The 15768-nt window shown below is 37.0% G+C and overlaps 1 protein-coding gene across 1 annotated transcript in view; it reads right to left on the bottom strand.

Annotated features, from left to right (window-relative positions):
• The window catches only part of GRID1 (glutamate ionotropic receptor delta type subunit 1), an 896787-nt gene that overhangs the window by 351548 nt on the left and 529471 nt on the right, over window positions 1-15768 (bottom strand). The gene's annotated exons all lie outside the window — the stretch shown is intronic.

The following is a 15768-nucleotide window of genomic DNA, read 5'->3' as shown; positions in this document are numbered from 1 at the left end:
ATGCTTATTCTGAAAGTGAAAACCTGCTTGTGAAGGAAGATGAATGAAGAGGCTGACCTTTTAGAATAAATTCTATTTTCCCCTAACCTGTTGGTGGGGAAACTACAATATTGGAAGCAAACAGGCTATTTGAAATGAGGCAAGCATTAACTTTTGAACTTCAGTGCTTGTACATTTAGAGGGAAAGTATTTTGACTTTGCTTATAAAAGAACAAGCATTTAAATGAAAATCCAAGACCCACCAAATTTCAGAGCAAGAAAATCACATATGACAGGGAAATATTTCCAAGTATTAATGATAATGTTAACATTTTTAATCTACAAACCTAAATTATAAATCTGGGATGATCAATGTCCTTCATTTAGGTACAAATTACAGTCCCCCAAACCAGCCTTAGAATTTCTTGCACTCAAAGTCTGACTTGGTTGTTCAGAAACAAAATACACAGGATTCTGTAAACTGTCTCAAGAAAATACACAGGATTCTGTAAACTGTCTCAACTGTTCCTGCAAACCAAGCAAGACCAAACAGGTATAAATCAGGAACTTCCACTAAATCAGGAATTTCCACTAATATAGCAGAACCCCTAAGCTTAATCTTTGAAAAAGCTTTCATGACCAGTTCCCTTCCCAAACTTTGGTCACTAGCCACGGTCATCCCAGTCTTCAAAAAAGGAGACCCCAGCCTAGTTGAAAATTACAGACCTATCTCTCTGTTGCGTCACCTGCAAAGTAATGGAATCTATCATCAGCCAATCCATTACTCTCCACCTAGAAACAAACAACTTACTCTCTAATAAACAATTTGGTTTCAGAAAAAAAATTATCATGTAATTTACAACTTCTTCACTGCAAAAACATATGGACTACAAATCTTGATCAAGGCAAAGCAATAGATGCAATTTACATAGACTTCTGTAAAGCTTTTGACTCAGTGGTACATGACAAACTTCTCCTAAAACTAAAATCCTACGGCATCTCCGGACCCCTCCACAATTGGATAACAGCTTTTCTGCCAAACAGACAACAAGTGGTCAAAATTGGCAATGCTCTATCAAATCCTGTTCCAGTCAAAAGTGGCGTTCCCCAAGGCAGCGTTCTTGGACTCTTCATATTATATATTAATGATCTCTGTGACCATATTAAAAGTAATTGTGTTCTCTTTGCTGATGATGTCAAACCATTTAACATCACCAACAATACAGCTACCCTTCTAAAAGACCTTGACTTTGTATCTGAATGGTCTAAAACTTGGCAACTCCAAATCTCTATCAGCAAATGCTCAGTCTTACACATTGGAAAAAAGAACCTAAACACTAAGTACAAGCTTGATGGACATTACTTACAGATGACCCCACCCTGTTAAAGACCTTGGAGTTTTCATATCAAATGATCTAAGTGCCAAAGCCCACTGCAACTACATCGCAAAAAAGGCTTTAAGAGTTGTAAACCTAATCTTGCGTAGCTTCTTCTCCAAAAACACTACACTACTAACCAGAGCATATAAAACATTTGCTTAGATCAATTCTTGAATACAGCTCGCCTGTCTGGAACCCATACCATATTTCTGACATCAGTACAACTGAACGTGTCCAGAAATATTTTACAAGAAGAGTTCTCCACTCCTCTGAATACAGCAAAATACCTTATGCCACCAGACTTGAAATCCTGGGTTTAGAAAATTTAGAACTCTGCCACCTTCGACATGACCTGAGTTTAACTCATAGAATCATCTATTACAATGTTGTTCCTGTCGAAGACTACTTCAGCTTCAATTGCAACAATACACGAGCACACAATAGATTTAAGCTTAATGATAACCGCTCCAATCTTGATTGCAGAAAATATGGAATAGGAAGGGAGGGAGGGAGGGAGGGAGGGAGGGAGGGAGGGAGGAAGGGGAGAGGAGAGTGAAGGAAGGACTTCTCTTCTCTGCTTCCCCTCTGGCTTCTAGTTTCAATTTCTTTCCTAATCATTTAAGCAAAAAAAATTGCTTCCTCCCTCATCCTCAACAATTGCCCTTTGGATTGACCTTTTCACTGACCTAGTCAACCAAGTAGAGAGTTATGGTTTCTTGTGTGTGTCTTAAAATGAATCACTTGGTATCATTTTTTTGCTCTCAAACATCTCCTCAACTGACTTTCCACTCATCCAAAATGCCACTCTGGTGACTTCGCAATTATCCATCCATCCATCCATCCATCCATCCATCCATCCATTCATCCATCCATCCGTCTGTCCATCTCTTTCTTCCCCTCCACCTGTGCTCAGTTCCAAAAGACATAGTCTTGCAAAAAATCTCCCACTCAGATGATGGTTGATTGAATCAATCTTGATTCCAGATTCCAACAATTGCAGAAAATATGACTTCAGTAACAGAGTTGTTAATGCTTGGAATACACTACCTGACTCTGTGGTATCTTCCCAAAATCCCCAAAGCTTCAACAAAAAACTATCTACTATTGACCTCACCCCATTCCTAAGAGGTCTGTAAGGGGCGTGCATAGGAGCACAAGCGTGCCTACCGTTCCTGTCCTATTGTTTTCCTTCGTTATATCCAATTAATATAGTTATTACATACTTACGCTTATATATTGCATAGTTATTTCATGCTTATGCTTATATATACACTGTGTGACAAAATAAATAAATAAAAAATAAATAAAAACATAACTGTGAAACAGTACAAATGCCAAGACAAACTGACAATAGAGTCTTCAAGGAGGAAGAATTTATGAAGATTGGATTTAAGCAGCATGACTTTGGTTTTTCTAGAAGTTTTTACAGCTGATGCTTCTTTTGACCTTTATCTGTTACGGCTCAGTTCTGTTTTGAGTAATTCCTGGAAATTTGAGTTTTTATCTTTTAAGCTGTACTTGCAGGGTTCTCTTCTGGATGTCTTCATACCTAGGTCTACATTCTCAGGGATTTGGAAGAATTCCAAATCCTTCCCTCTTGAAGACAGCTGGAGGCAAGCTGGATACTACCTGTCTTCAAGTTTCTCCTTCAATTCCAACCACTTTTGAGCCAGATCTGAAAGTTTCCGCTTCATCTGCTTTTGAAAATAATGATTCCTGGACAATTCCTCATGCAATTAATCTGATTCCTAAGACAAATGTGAATTTAGGTTATATTTCAGAACTTCAAATGCAAGTACAAAATTGCCAAACTCTTTAACAAAGTAATCAATGGAAGGAGATAAGATACATTATATGAAGCCCTGGGAAGCAAAATATTTCATTGCTGTGGGGTCGTATAAATGTGGAGTGGACAAATATTCCTGTTTGGGGTTGTTATGGTTGGTTCCTAAAAGGATGAAGATTTTGGAGTCTGTTAGGTATGCAGTGAGTTTCAATCTTGTCCATTATCAATGAAGAGAACTCATGGATTCTGGTTATACTGGTTATAAATGGGAAATAATTCAGTAGCTGGAAGATTCTTTTCAACACATTTGCTAAAAAGAGCACTGTGAGAATAGTCCTCATCTTAGGAGTAGACACCTCTTCCACTCAGATGAGTGAAGAAAATGTAATCCAACTTCTTTCTTCATTTGAAATAAACTGACTTGTCCACCATGATATAGATATAACAAATGGTTGACTTCCTTTTCTTTTTCTGGAAGTTGTGAAATGTCTACCAACAGAGTGTTGACAGTCATAAAAGTTAACCATCTAGCCTTTGTTTGACTTGTACCAGCTTCTGAATAATTCTCATTTCCATCATTAAATTTACAGCACTTCTTTCCAGTTCATTGGGTGATACTCCAAGTACCAGCCTCTGATAAATATTTACCTAAGAGATAAACATCCTGCTTGTACCCATTTAAATGGCTACATTTTTGCATCTGTCTTATGTATTTCTTGTCCTTGGGGGAAAGTATCAAAGGATATCAATTCTTCCCAGTACGTATTACATTTTCATTGTCCTACCAGCTCACTGATTCTCTATTTACCTTTATACATCACACTTTATCTTATTGGCATTTATTGTTAGTCCAAGTGGACGACTCCAATTTTCCAAGCTAATGAAGAGTATCATTATTACCTCTTGGGCCTCTGACATGATTTACGTAAGCTAAGTAACTTAACTTTAGATCAGGACAACTTCCAATATAAATAATTGGTTTGAAGGTTTAGGATATACTTTTAAAAAGCTGTCTAGTCCTATCACTATAAAACAAAGGCAAAGTTTGATCACAAAGGGCTCCATTTCCTATGTATTTCCATAAAATGGCTTGAGCTTTTAAATCATATTGTTTTCTAAAAAATTGTAAACTAACAAGGGACCTGATACATCAAGGGTATGACAAAGTACATTAATGGGTGTTTATTTAATGCTGCCATGATGTCTTCTGCTCTGTAGGAATGGGACAGGCTCAATCCTGCAAAAGAAGGAGACAGAAAAGTAGGTATAATTGGGGGTGGGGGGATATTTCAAATGCTTGGACTTCCAAATTTTCTGAGTATTTTCTTTTTCTGAGCCAAACTATTAGTTCCATTAATGGACAATCGCTTAAACATGAATCAGTGGTGTGCTGCAGCAGCCACAAAAACTAATACAATTCTTGTTTGTATAAACAGAAGCATAGACTCAAAATCATGTGATGTATTAGTACCGCTTTATAACACCTGGCCACACCTGGAATACTACATCCAGTTTTGGTCACCACATTACAAAAAAGATGTTGAGACTTTGGAAAAAGTGCAAAGAAGAGAAACTAAGATAATTAAAGGTCTGGAGAGTAAAATATATGAAGAACAGTTGCAGGATTTGGATTTGAATAGTCTAGAGAAAAGAAGAACTAGGGGGGACATGATAGCAGTCTTCCAGGATTTGAGAGGCTGCCACAAAGAGGAGGGGGTCAACTTATTTTCCAAAGCACCAGAGGGCAGGACAAGAAAGATGGTCCCTTCCAGCTCTATTCTGATTGATTTTCCCTCTTCCATCTGTGACTGAATCAAAGACTATCTGAGGGATCGGCCACAAACAGTGAGGGATTGGTCTGTCATATTCACCTCCCTGAAGCTCAGCACTGGCTCCCCACAGGGCTGTGTACTCAGTCCCTACCTGTATTCACTGTACACACAAGATTGTGTATCGTCTGACCCATCCACTGTGATCATTAAGTTCGCAGATGACACCACCATACTGGTTCTTATTACAGGTGGAAACAAAACAGCATACAGGAGGGAGGTTCAAAAACTATCCACATGGTGCTTAAAAAACAACTTGCACCTGAACATCAGCAAGACCAAGGAGATGGTGTTGGACTTCCAGAGGAAGAGAGAGGAACCTGCCTCACTTTACATCGAGGGGAGCTGTGTAGAGAGAGTCTCCTCTTTTAAATTCCACCTCAGCAAAGACCTTACCTGGAAAAACAACACGATCCAGGTGCCCAGGAAGGCCCAAGAGAGACTCCATTTCCTTAGGGTCTTGCATAAAAACAGGGTGGAACAACTGATGACTTCCTTTTACCGGTCCACAATAGAAAGCGTCCTCACTTATTGCATCACAGTATGGCATGCCAGTCTGACAGCCGCGGATAGAAAAACATTACAGAGAGTGGTGAGCACAGCACAAAACATTGTGGGCTCTCCCCTGATACCACTAGATGAGATTGCTAGGGCTCGCTGCCTTAGATGGGGCTACATGGGGCTCCCCTTGAAGAGCACCCGGAGACTTCAGCTAGTCCAGAATGCGGCTGCGCGGGTTATTGAGGGAGCGGTTCGGAGCTCCCACGTAACACCTATCCTGTGCAGACTGCACTGGCTACCTGTTGTTTTCCGGGTGCACTTCAAGGTATTGGTTACCACCTTTAAAGCGCTCCATGGCTTAGGACCGGGCTACTTACGGGACCGTCTACTGCCGGCCTCTATCTCCCAGCGTCCGGTGCGTTCCCACAGAGAGGGACTCCTCAGGGTGCCGTCAGCCAAACAATGTCGACTGGCGGCCCCCAGGGGGAGGGCCTTCTCTGTGGGGGCTCCTACCCTGTGGAACGAGCTTCCCCTTGGTCTTCAACAACTACCTGACCTTAGGACCTTTCGCCGCGAACTTAAAACCTATTTATTTCGTATGGCTGGACTGGCCTGATTTTAAATTTTAAATTTTTAATTGAATTTTGATGGGTTTTAAATTTTTGTAATTCTTATGGGGTGTAATGTTATTTTAAATTTTTTTGGCAAATTTGAATCAGTTTTTTAAGGGTTGTTTTAATTATTGTGTATGTTTCTGTTTGTATTTTATTTGCCTGTTCACCGCCCTGAGTCCTTCAGGAGAAGGGCGGTATACAAATTAAAACATCATTATTATTATTATTATTATTATTATTATTATTATTATTATTATTATTATTATTATTATTATTATTATTATTATTATTATTAGAGTGAAGAAAATCTTCAGGGATGGCTCACACCCTGGTCAGCACTTCTTTACTCTCCAACATCTGAAAGGAGATATAGAAGCATAGCCAGCCACACAAACAGGCTGAAGAACAGTTTTTATCCATGGGCTGTCAGACTCCTGAATGCGAAATAACATAATAACTATGTAGTATGATGGATTTGCAGGGCCAGCACAATGTGTAACATGTTCACACTGGTGTAAGAGGACTGGGTGTTTGTTAATATGACTTATTGGGTTAGAGATTTTCTGTGAGTTGTATTGTGTTGGGGTGGGGGGTGCACTGAGGGAGGTCCACCAATCTCATTGTACATATATTGTGGAGTGAAAATAAAGGTTATTATTGTTATTATTGTTATTGAGATAAAGAGATTGAGGTGTCATTTATTATCCCAGTCATGAGCAAAACAGTCACATGTGGACTTCAGAGGGCTCTCTTCATTTGCTCTCAGCTGCCCCCAAGTTGGTACAGTGATATGTTTGGCTTTTCTTCCTAGTTAGAAGGGAGAACTTGAAAGGGCAAAGCACGGGGGTGTGTGTGTGTCCAATTTCAATATCCTGAAAGTGAGCGCCTTACTTCAACAACAAGTTAAGTTTTTGTATTGAGAAAATGCTCACACAACTCCAGAAAGACAATTTCTACTGATAAGGTAGGGGTGGTTGATGGTAATTCTTGCCTTGTATCAAGTAGTACAATTCTATGTATCTTGACTATTTGATCATCCGGAAAGCTTCTTTATTCCTGAACTTGGAGCCTGAGAGCAAAGATTGCTTAATAGTTTGCTTTAGAGATCTTACTGGAATCTCATTTATTTATTTCCCATCCAAGTACCTTTCCTCCCCCAGATCAGCCAACGTTTGTTATATAATAGTAATCCAAACTGATCTCAGCTTCTACCATGTTCAGTCAGTTTGCACTGATAAAGAGAAAAAACGCAACATGTGATTTTCCAATGCAGGATATTGTGTTTTCCTACAGCTGCTTTTGTAGAATCATTGATCTATTTGCACTTGCTTTGATCTGCCTTTCCTTTTCTGTTTCCAGCATTTTGCAATAACTGCCTCTGCTGTAGCTGTTTGTGTGTGAGAGTGGCTTGTGATGGCTAACCTTTTCTGGACTGAGTGCCCAAAGCGCATGCATGCGGGCAAGAATGCATGCATGCATGCCCGAATCCCCAAAATGCAATGCGCGTGTGGCCCCTGCACATGCCCCCTGACCCCTGACCCCATGCATGTGCATGCACCCCCCATGCATGTGTCCTACCCCCATGCACATGCATGCACCCCCGCACCTGCCTCCTGCGCATATGCTGGTTTGCAGGAAGCATGTGCACATACACAGTGGAACTGAACTGGGGTGATGGCTTGCATGCCCACAGAGAGAGCACTGCATGCCAGCTGTGGCACACATGCCATACATTCGCCATCATGGGTCTACAGATTTTCCTCACCTGATTAATACAGAAAGCAGAGTTGGAAGGGACCTTGCAGGTCTTCCAATCCAGCCTCCTGCTCAAGCAGGAGACCCTATACCATTTCAGACAAATGGTTGTCCAATTGCTTCTTAAAAACTTCTAGTGACCCACAACTTCTGAAGACAAGCTGTTCCACTGGTTCATTGTTCTAACTGTCAGGAAATTTCTTCTTAGTTCTAGGTTGATTCTCTCCTTGGTTAGTTTCCACCCATTGCTTCTTGTTCCACCTTCAAGTGTTTTGGAGAATATCTTGACTCCCTCTTCTTCGTGGCAGCCCCTCAAATATAGGAACACTGCTATCATGTCATCCCTACTCCTTCTTTTCATTAGACTAAATATGCCTGATTACTGCAACTATCCTTCCATAGGGCAAATGAAATTTTATGAGAATAAAATCCTCACAGGGGTTTGCTGCACTAATTTCATTATTATTGAACAAGCAAATTAATCAGTATAAGTGAGAATTTAGAAGACAGGTTATTTTTACAGGGTACAAACAGCTGTCTGGGATCTCCACTATCAGAACAGATCCTTTATAATTCCTAACCCAAGCTTTGGTCTCTGAAATGAAATCACTGTTGATCTTTACAATACAAACAGCAACATTTCCACCAGGGATGACTCATGTCTAGGCACAGGATCAGCATAACAGCACTGAAAACAATTTACTCACAATATTGTTTCCCTCCTGCGGCCTGGGGAAAAGCCCCCTGGCAATTTTCCAGTTCAAGGAAGTGAAGTTACAATTTCAAGGGAATTCAATGCACTGCTTACTCAAGATTTATGGAGGCTGAGCTGGGTTTAGTCACACAAAAGATACAAGTAATGTCTTCTCATACTGGAGAATTCCTACTGAAAAAGTTTGTGGCTGGCATTCATTTATTAATCTAGGTTTATGTGGTATAAAAAGGTAAAGGTTCCCCTCACACATATGTGTTAGTTGTTCCCGACATCTTCGTTTCAAAGCCGAAGAGCCAGTGCTGTCCGAAGACGTCTCCGTGGTCCAGTTAGCCGGCATGACTAAACACCAAAGGCGCACAGAATGCTATTATCTTCCCACCAAAGGTGGTCCCTATTTTTCTACTTGCATTTTTTATGTGCTTTCAAACTGCTAGGTTGGCAGAAGCTGGGACAAGTAATGGGAGCACACCCTGTTACGTGGCACTAGGGATTCAAACCACTGAACTGCTGACCTTTCTGATCGAGAAGCTCAGTGTCTTAGCCACTGAGATTATTGTTTTTTTGTGCGAGCAAAATGATTCTAAGTAAATAAAGTCACCAAACAAATTTTGTTGCAGAAACTGAAATTCTTGTACATGGGGGGTGGGGTATTAAAATGAACAAGAATGGCAGGAAGAAAATGGTATGAATTTTTACTTCAGAGCAAAGGGTGAGGGGAAAAGAAGATATATATAGAAGACAAAAAGAAGAAATTAGGGCAAATCTTTGGTCTGTATGACTTGACAATTCTCCTCCTCCTCCTTGCCTCCCACCTCCTCCTCCTCTTCTTTCTCCTGATATGGTTGTTTAGTAGAAAAAAAGGACACACTATCCCACAAAACCTTTGCAAAGAATAAATTCCAGATTGCACAAGGTGGTCCCCCCCCAATCTTGGTACACTTTACTAGATCACAGTTGTAATTCAACTTCAAGCAGCATTATACACAGAGAAAATAAACCACCTTTTGCTTGATTTCATAAAATGGTGATGGTTTCATAAATCTTCAATCAGGAGCAGACATGCATTTAAACTAACTTGAATTCTTTATAGCTTGAACAGAATACACAGGGATTATTGTAATGGGAAGTTCTCTTTCTATTTCTATATTTGAAACAAAATATCTCATTTATACTATTACAGTCAACATAAGGCAATAACTTACATACATTGCAGTTACGCTGTTAATCTTTGGATAAGGGCAATACTATGCCTCCTGGGCTTTAGTGCCTGAGGATATTGTAAACTGAATTCTTCATGACTCTTATTACCACTCAAAGAAAATGGTCTATTATGCCAGGGAACAAAAAATATGATTTTTTTTCAGCTGTTAGTGAACATGCAAGGCCAGTAAATAAGATTATGGATTTGGAAACTCAATGCCCCAAAGATTACAGAAGCAGAGACTAGCACTGGGTGGGCATGAGAAAGGGGTTCCTCCGGAAAATAGAGATTAAAATACTGGCTAATGAAATACAATTTGGCAAGACAAAGGCTTTGTGAAATTTGAACTTTGATGGACAAATACTTGCGCAAAGTGGAATAGTGGATTTATTTGACTTATAGAAAAGGGGGGAAAATAAAAAGAAGAATAGTAAGAGGTAGCATCTGGTGGATTTGTAACTGTACTAAAAGCTGAGTTTGAGGAGGAAATCTGAAATAAGACTGATGTAATATTGCAACACATAGGATAAAAAAAAAGTAGAGATGATAAACTAAATGGAACTGAATGAATTAATGAACTGAATTAAGTTGATTGTTAGAATAACATCCCAGAAGAAAAAGATGAAGACTTGGGAAAGAAAATGGCAGAGATATTAGCAGAAGCATTAGAAAAAGATAAACTAGAAATAAGAAGGGGAATGGATGAAGTTTACCGAGTATACACAAACTATGCAAGAAGACACAGAAAGACCAGAGAGGTACACATAAGGTTTACTAAAAGAGAAACGAGAGATGAAATATACAAACAAACAAGAGAGGAACCGATAACATACAAAGGTAAAGAAATTATACTATTAAAACAAATACCACACAGTATAAGAGATCAGAGACAACAATACCAATTTCTCACAACACAATTAGCAAGATATAAGGTCAGGTTTAGATGGTTAGTGCCGGAAGGCATACTCATAACATGGTAGGCAAAAAAATATAAGGTAGACACAATTGAAAAAGTGCAGGATTTCTTTGAACAACACTTTGCACAGGAAGAAGAACAGGAAAGTAAGGAGGAACTTGAGAGCAGAAGTCAAGAGGAAGAGATACTAGTGGAAATAGAACAAGAAAAACACAAAAAAGACAAGAAAAAGAGTGGATGGAAAGAGAAGGAGATGGAGGAAGGGTAATAAGAGAGACAAGAAGCACAAAAAAGGAGGAACAAATAAAAAATGGGAGAGGCACTTAAGGTGTTTTCGATAAATATTAATGGTTTAAACACACCAAAAAAGAGAGCTCAAACCTTCAACAAATTAAAAAAAAAACAGATGCAGATGTGATATGTTTACAGGAGGTCAATATCAAAAAGGATTACAGAAAATTGTTAGAAAATGTAAAATTAGGGACATTGCACACAACATTAGCACAGAAAAAGAAAGGTGGAATTGCAATATATGTCAAACATAGAATAAAATCAAAGTTAGTATATTCAGACGAGGAGGGTAGAATATTAATGATAGAATTAGAATTGGAACATAAACACATTTTACTCAAAGCAATATATGCCCCAAATAGAAACCAGCATGAATATTTTCAAAAGGTACACAATAAAATTGTAGATCTGGATTATGAAAACATTTGTTTGATTGTAGATTTTAATGGAATTGTGGAAGTCGAGAAAGACTACAAAAGTATCAAAAAGAATAAAAAGAAGAATATATTACCAAAATCAGTTTTTAGTATGACAGCAGAATTAAGTCTTCAAGATGATTGGAGATAGACACACAAGCTAAACAAAGAGTATACATTTTACTCATATCCACATCAATCCTGGTCAAGGATTGATATGGCCTGGATGACACCGGAGCTAGAAAATGGCACAGAAGAAATTGAAATTGGAATTAGTGTTTGGGCAGACCATGGCATAGGGCCGGGCTATTTACGGGACCGCCTACTGCTACCAAATACCTCTCACCGACCCGTGCGCTCTCACAGAGAGGGACTCCTCAGGGTGCCGTCAGCTAGGCAGTGCCGTCTGGCGACACCCAGGGGAAGGGCCTTCTCTGTGGGGCTCCCACCCTCTGGAACGAACTCCTCAGGACTTGTCAACTTCTGGACCTCCAACCTTTGTGAGCTTAAAACACACTTATTTATCTGCGCGGGACTGGATTAGATTTTAAAGTTATGGGTTTTAAGGGGTTTTTATTATTTATACTATTTTAAATTTGGGCAATAGAATAAGTTTTTTAATTGTTGTTTTTTAATCTGTATTTATATGTATTTTAACTGCCTGTGAACCGCCCTGAGTCCTTAGGGAGATAGGGCGGTATATAAATTTGAAAAATAAATAAATAAAAATAAATAAAATAATCCAATAATAATAAAATGGAAAGGCCAAAAACAGAAAAAAAGATGGACGATGAACCAAAAAATATGTAACAACAAAGAATATAGAACGATGTTGGAGAAGGAATTGACAGTATTTTTTCACATAAACAAAAAAGATGACACCTCAACACAGAATTTATGGGATACAACAAAAGCCTATATCTGGGGATTAACGATTGCATATAATTTTAGGAAAAATAAAGAAAGGAAAATACACACCAAAAATTACAAGAAGAATTGCAGAAAGCAGAATATGATTTACAGAAAGATCCACAAAATAAAAGAATAAAAGAAAAATGGAACATTCTAAAACATAAGAGCAATTTAATAATACAAAAAGAATAGGCACAGCAGCTTAGGATGGCAAAACAGAATTATTTTGAAAACACAAATAAAACTGGCCTATGGTTAGCGTACAAATTAAAAAAAGAAAAAGAAAAAAGAACAATACATCAACTCCAGGATGAAAGTGGAACAATATAGTATAGACGGGAAGAAAAAAAGAAAATAATACAAAAAGAAATATATAGCAGAAGATAATGTCAAACAATACATAGAGGCAACAAAAATGGATAAAATCACAAAAGAACAAAAAGAAATGTTAAATAGCCCGATAACTGCAATAGAATTGGAAGCAGGACTGAAAAAGCAGCAAAATAGTAAATCACCAGGACCAGATGGATTGCAGATTGAATTATACAAAAATATGAAAGAGTCGTTATAATCGATATTATTGGAGATTTTCAATGAGGCATTGAAGGAGGCTAAGATACCAACGATATGGACGGAAGCAATCATTATCCTCATTCCCAAGGAAGACACTGATTTACCACAAATTCAAAATTACAGACCAATATCTTTATTAAATACAGACTACAAAATATTTGCAACAATAATAGCAGAGAGGATTAAAAATTTTTTGAATAAATATATACACTCAGACCAGAATGGTTTTCTCACAGAATAAAAAATAATATAAGGATCATAATGAACATTCTGGAATACTATGAAGCCCACCCAGAAAAAACAAGTGTCACTGGTTTTCCTTGATGCCCAGAAGACATTTAATAATTTGAATTGGAAATTTATCAAAACACAAATGAAATATATGGATTTCGGGACTAAATTTGAAAAAATGGTAAATATAATGGTATATATAAAACAAACAGATAGAGTAATTATAAACGATAAAATGACAGAAAATTTTGAGATAACTAAAGGAGTTAGACAAGGGTGTCCACTTTCTCCACTTCTATTTATTTTATCATTAGAAATATTATTGACAAAAATCAGAGAAGATCAGAAGATAAAAGGCTTAAAAACCAAAAAGGAAGAATACAAGGTTCAAGCCTTTGCTGATGATATGGTATTCATTTTGGAAGATCCATTAGAAACCGGCCCCAAACTGATTCAAAAAATTGAGGAATTTTGTGAAGTAGTGAGACTCAAGATAAAAAAAAAAATCTAAATTAATAACAAAAGATCTCACCAAAAGTCAAAAAAATGAATTGGAAGAAAAAATCAAAATAAATGTAACCAAGAAAATAAAATATTTAGGGATTTGGCTTACAGCAAAGTGCTTGTCAATTAAGGGGGACAATTATGATAAAATACTAAATAATATAAAAAAAGATTTGGATAACTAGAAAAATCTACAAATTTCATTATTGGGCAGAACCGCTACGATTAAAAAAGAAAAAGAAAAAGAACAATACATCAACTCCAGGATGAAAGTGGAACAATATAGTATAGACGGGAAGAAAAAGAAAAAGAAAAAGAAAATAATACAAAATTATATAATCAGGAATATATAGCAGAAGATAATGTCAAACAATACATAGAGGCAACAAAAATGGATAAAATCACAAAAGAACAAAAAGAAATGTTAAATAGCCCGATAACTGCAATAGAATTGGAAGCAGGACTGAAAAAGCAGCAAAATAGTAAATCACCAGGACCAGATGGATTGCAGATTGAATTATACAAAAATATGAAAGAGTCGTTATAATCGATATTATTGGAGATTTTCAATGAGGCGTTGAGGAGGCCAAGATACCAACGATATGGACGGAAGCAATCATTATCCTCATTCCCAAGGAAGACACTGATTTACCACAAATTCAAAATTACAGACCAATATCTTTATTAAATACAGACTACAAAATATTTGCAACAATAATAGCAGAGAGGATTAAAAATTTTTTGAATAAATATATACACTCAGACCAGAATGGTTTTCTCACAGGAAGACAGATAAAAATAATATGAGGATCATAATGAACATTCTGAATACTATGAAGCCCACCCAGAAAAAACAAGTGTCACTGGTTTTCCTTGATGCCCAGAAGACATTTAATAATTTGAATTGGAAATTTATCAAAACACAAATGAAATATATGGATTTCGGGACTAAATTTGAAAAAATGGTAAATATAATGGTATATATAAAACAAACAGATAGAGTAATTATAAACGATAAAATGACAGAAAATTTTGAGATAACTAAAGGAGTTAGACAAGGGTGTCCACTTTCTCCACTTCTATTTATTTTATCATTAGAAATATTATTGACAAAAATCAGAGAAGATCAGAAGATAAAAGGCTTAAAAACCAAAAAGGAAGAATACAAGGTTCAAGCCTTTGCTGATGATATGGTATTCATTTTGGAAGATCCATTAGAAACCGGCCCCAAACTGATTCAAAAAATTGAGGAATTTTGTGAAGTAGTGAGACTCAAGATAAAAAAAAAAATCTAAATTAATAACAAAAGATCTCACCAAAAGTCAAAAAAATGAATTGGAAGAAAAAATCAAAATAAATGTAACCAAGAAAATAAAATATTTAGGGATTTGGCTTACAGCAAAGTGCTTGTCAATTAAGGGGGACAATTATGATAAAATACTAAATAATATAAAAAAAGATTTGGATAACTAGAAAAATCTACAAATTTCATTATTGGGCAGAACCGCTACGATTAAAAAGAATATTTTGCCAAAATTTTTATTTCTGTTCCAAGTCATTCCAATAAAATTAAGGAAAACATTCTTTGAAGAGTTGAACAAATTAATTACTAAGTTCATATTAAAGGAAAAAAATCTAGGATCAAATTAAAATTATTGCAAGATACCAAAGCTAAAGGGGGGCTGGCTTTACCAGATTGGGAATTATACTACCAAGCATCAATTATCATATGGCTAAAAGATTGGATGGAATTGAAAAATAAAAGAATTCTAGCAATAGAAGGTCACAATTTGCAAGTGGGGTGGCATGCGTTCCTTTGGGACGACAAATACAAAACACATAAATATTTTCAAACACACATAATTAGGAATGCTCTGCTACAGATTTGGAAAAAAATAAAACAAAAACACTATACAAGAATCTCACTGTGGCTATCCTGAACAGAAATAATGAAACACCCAAATTTATTAGATGTAGACAAGATAATTAGATATGAGAAATTAATAAATGTACAGGGAAATTTGAGAACAAAACACGAACTGGAAAAAGCAATAGGTAGGGAGGTAGATTAGTGGACATACACACAAATACGATCAAGGTACACAGAGGATAAAAAATCATACGAAATACAAAGAGAACAGTAAGAAGTGGATAAAATTGTACATG

This window comes from Ahaetulla prasina, chromosome 6 (genome assembly GCF_028640845.1).
Source record: "Ahaetulla prasina isolate Xishuangbanna chromosome 6, ASM2864084v1, whole genome shotgun sequence".
Classification (NCBI taxonomy): Eukaryota; Metazoa; Chordata; class Lepidosauria; order Squamata; family Colubridae; genus Ahaetulla; species Ahaetulla prasina.
Note: the sequence above shows the minus strand (reverse complement) of the source record. Positions and strands in the feature narration are given on the sequence as shown.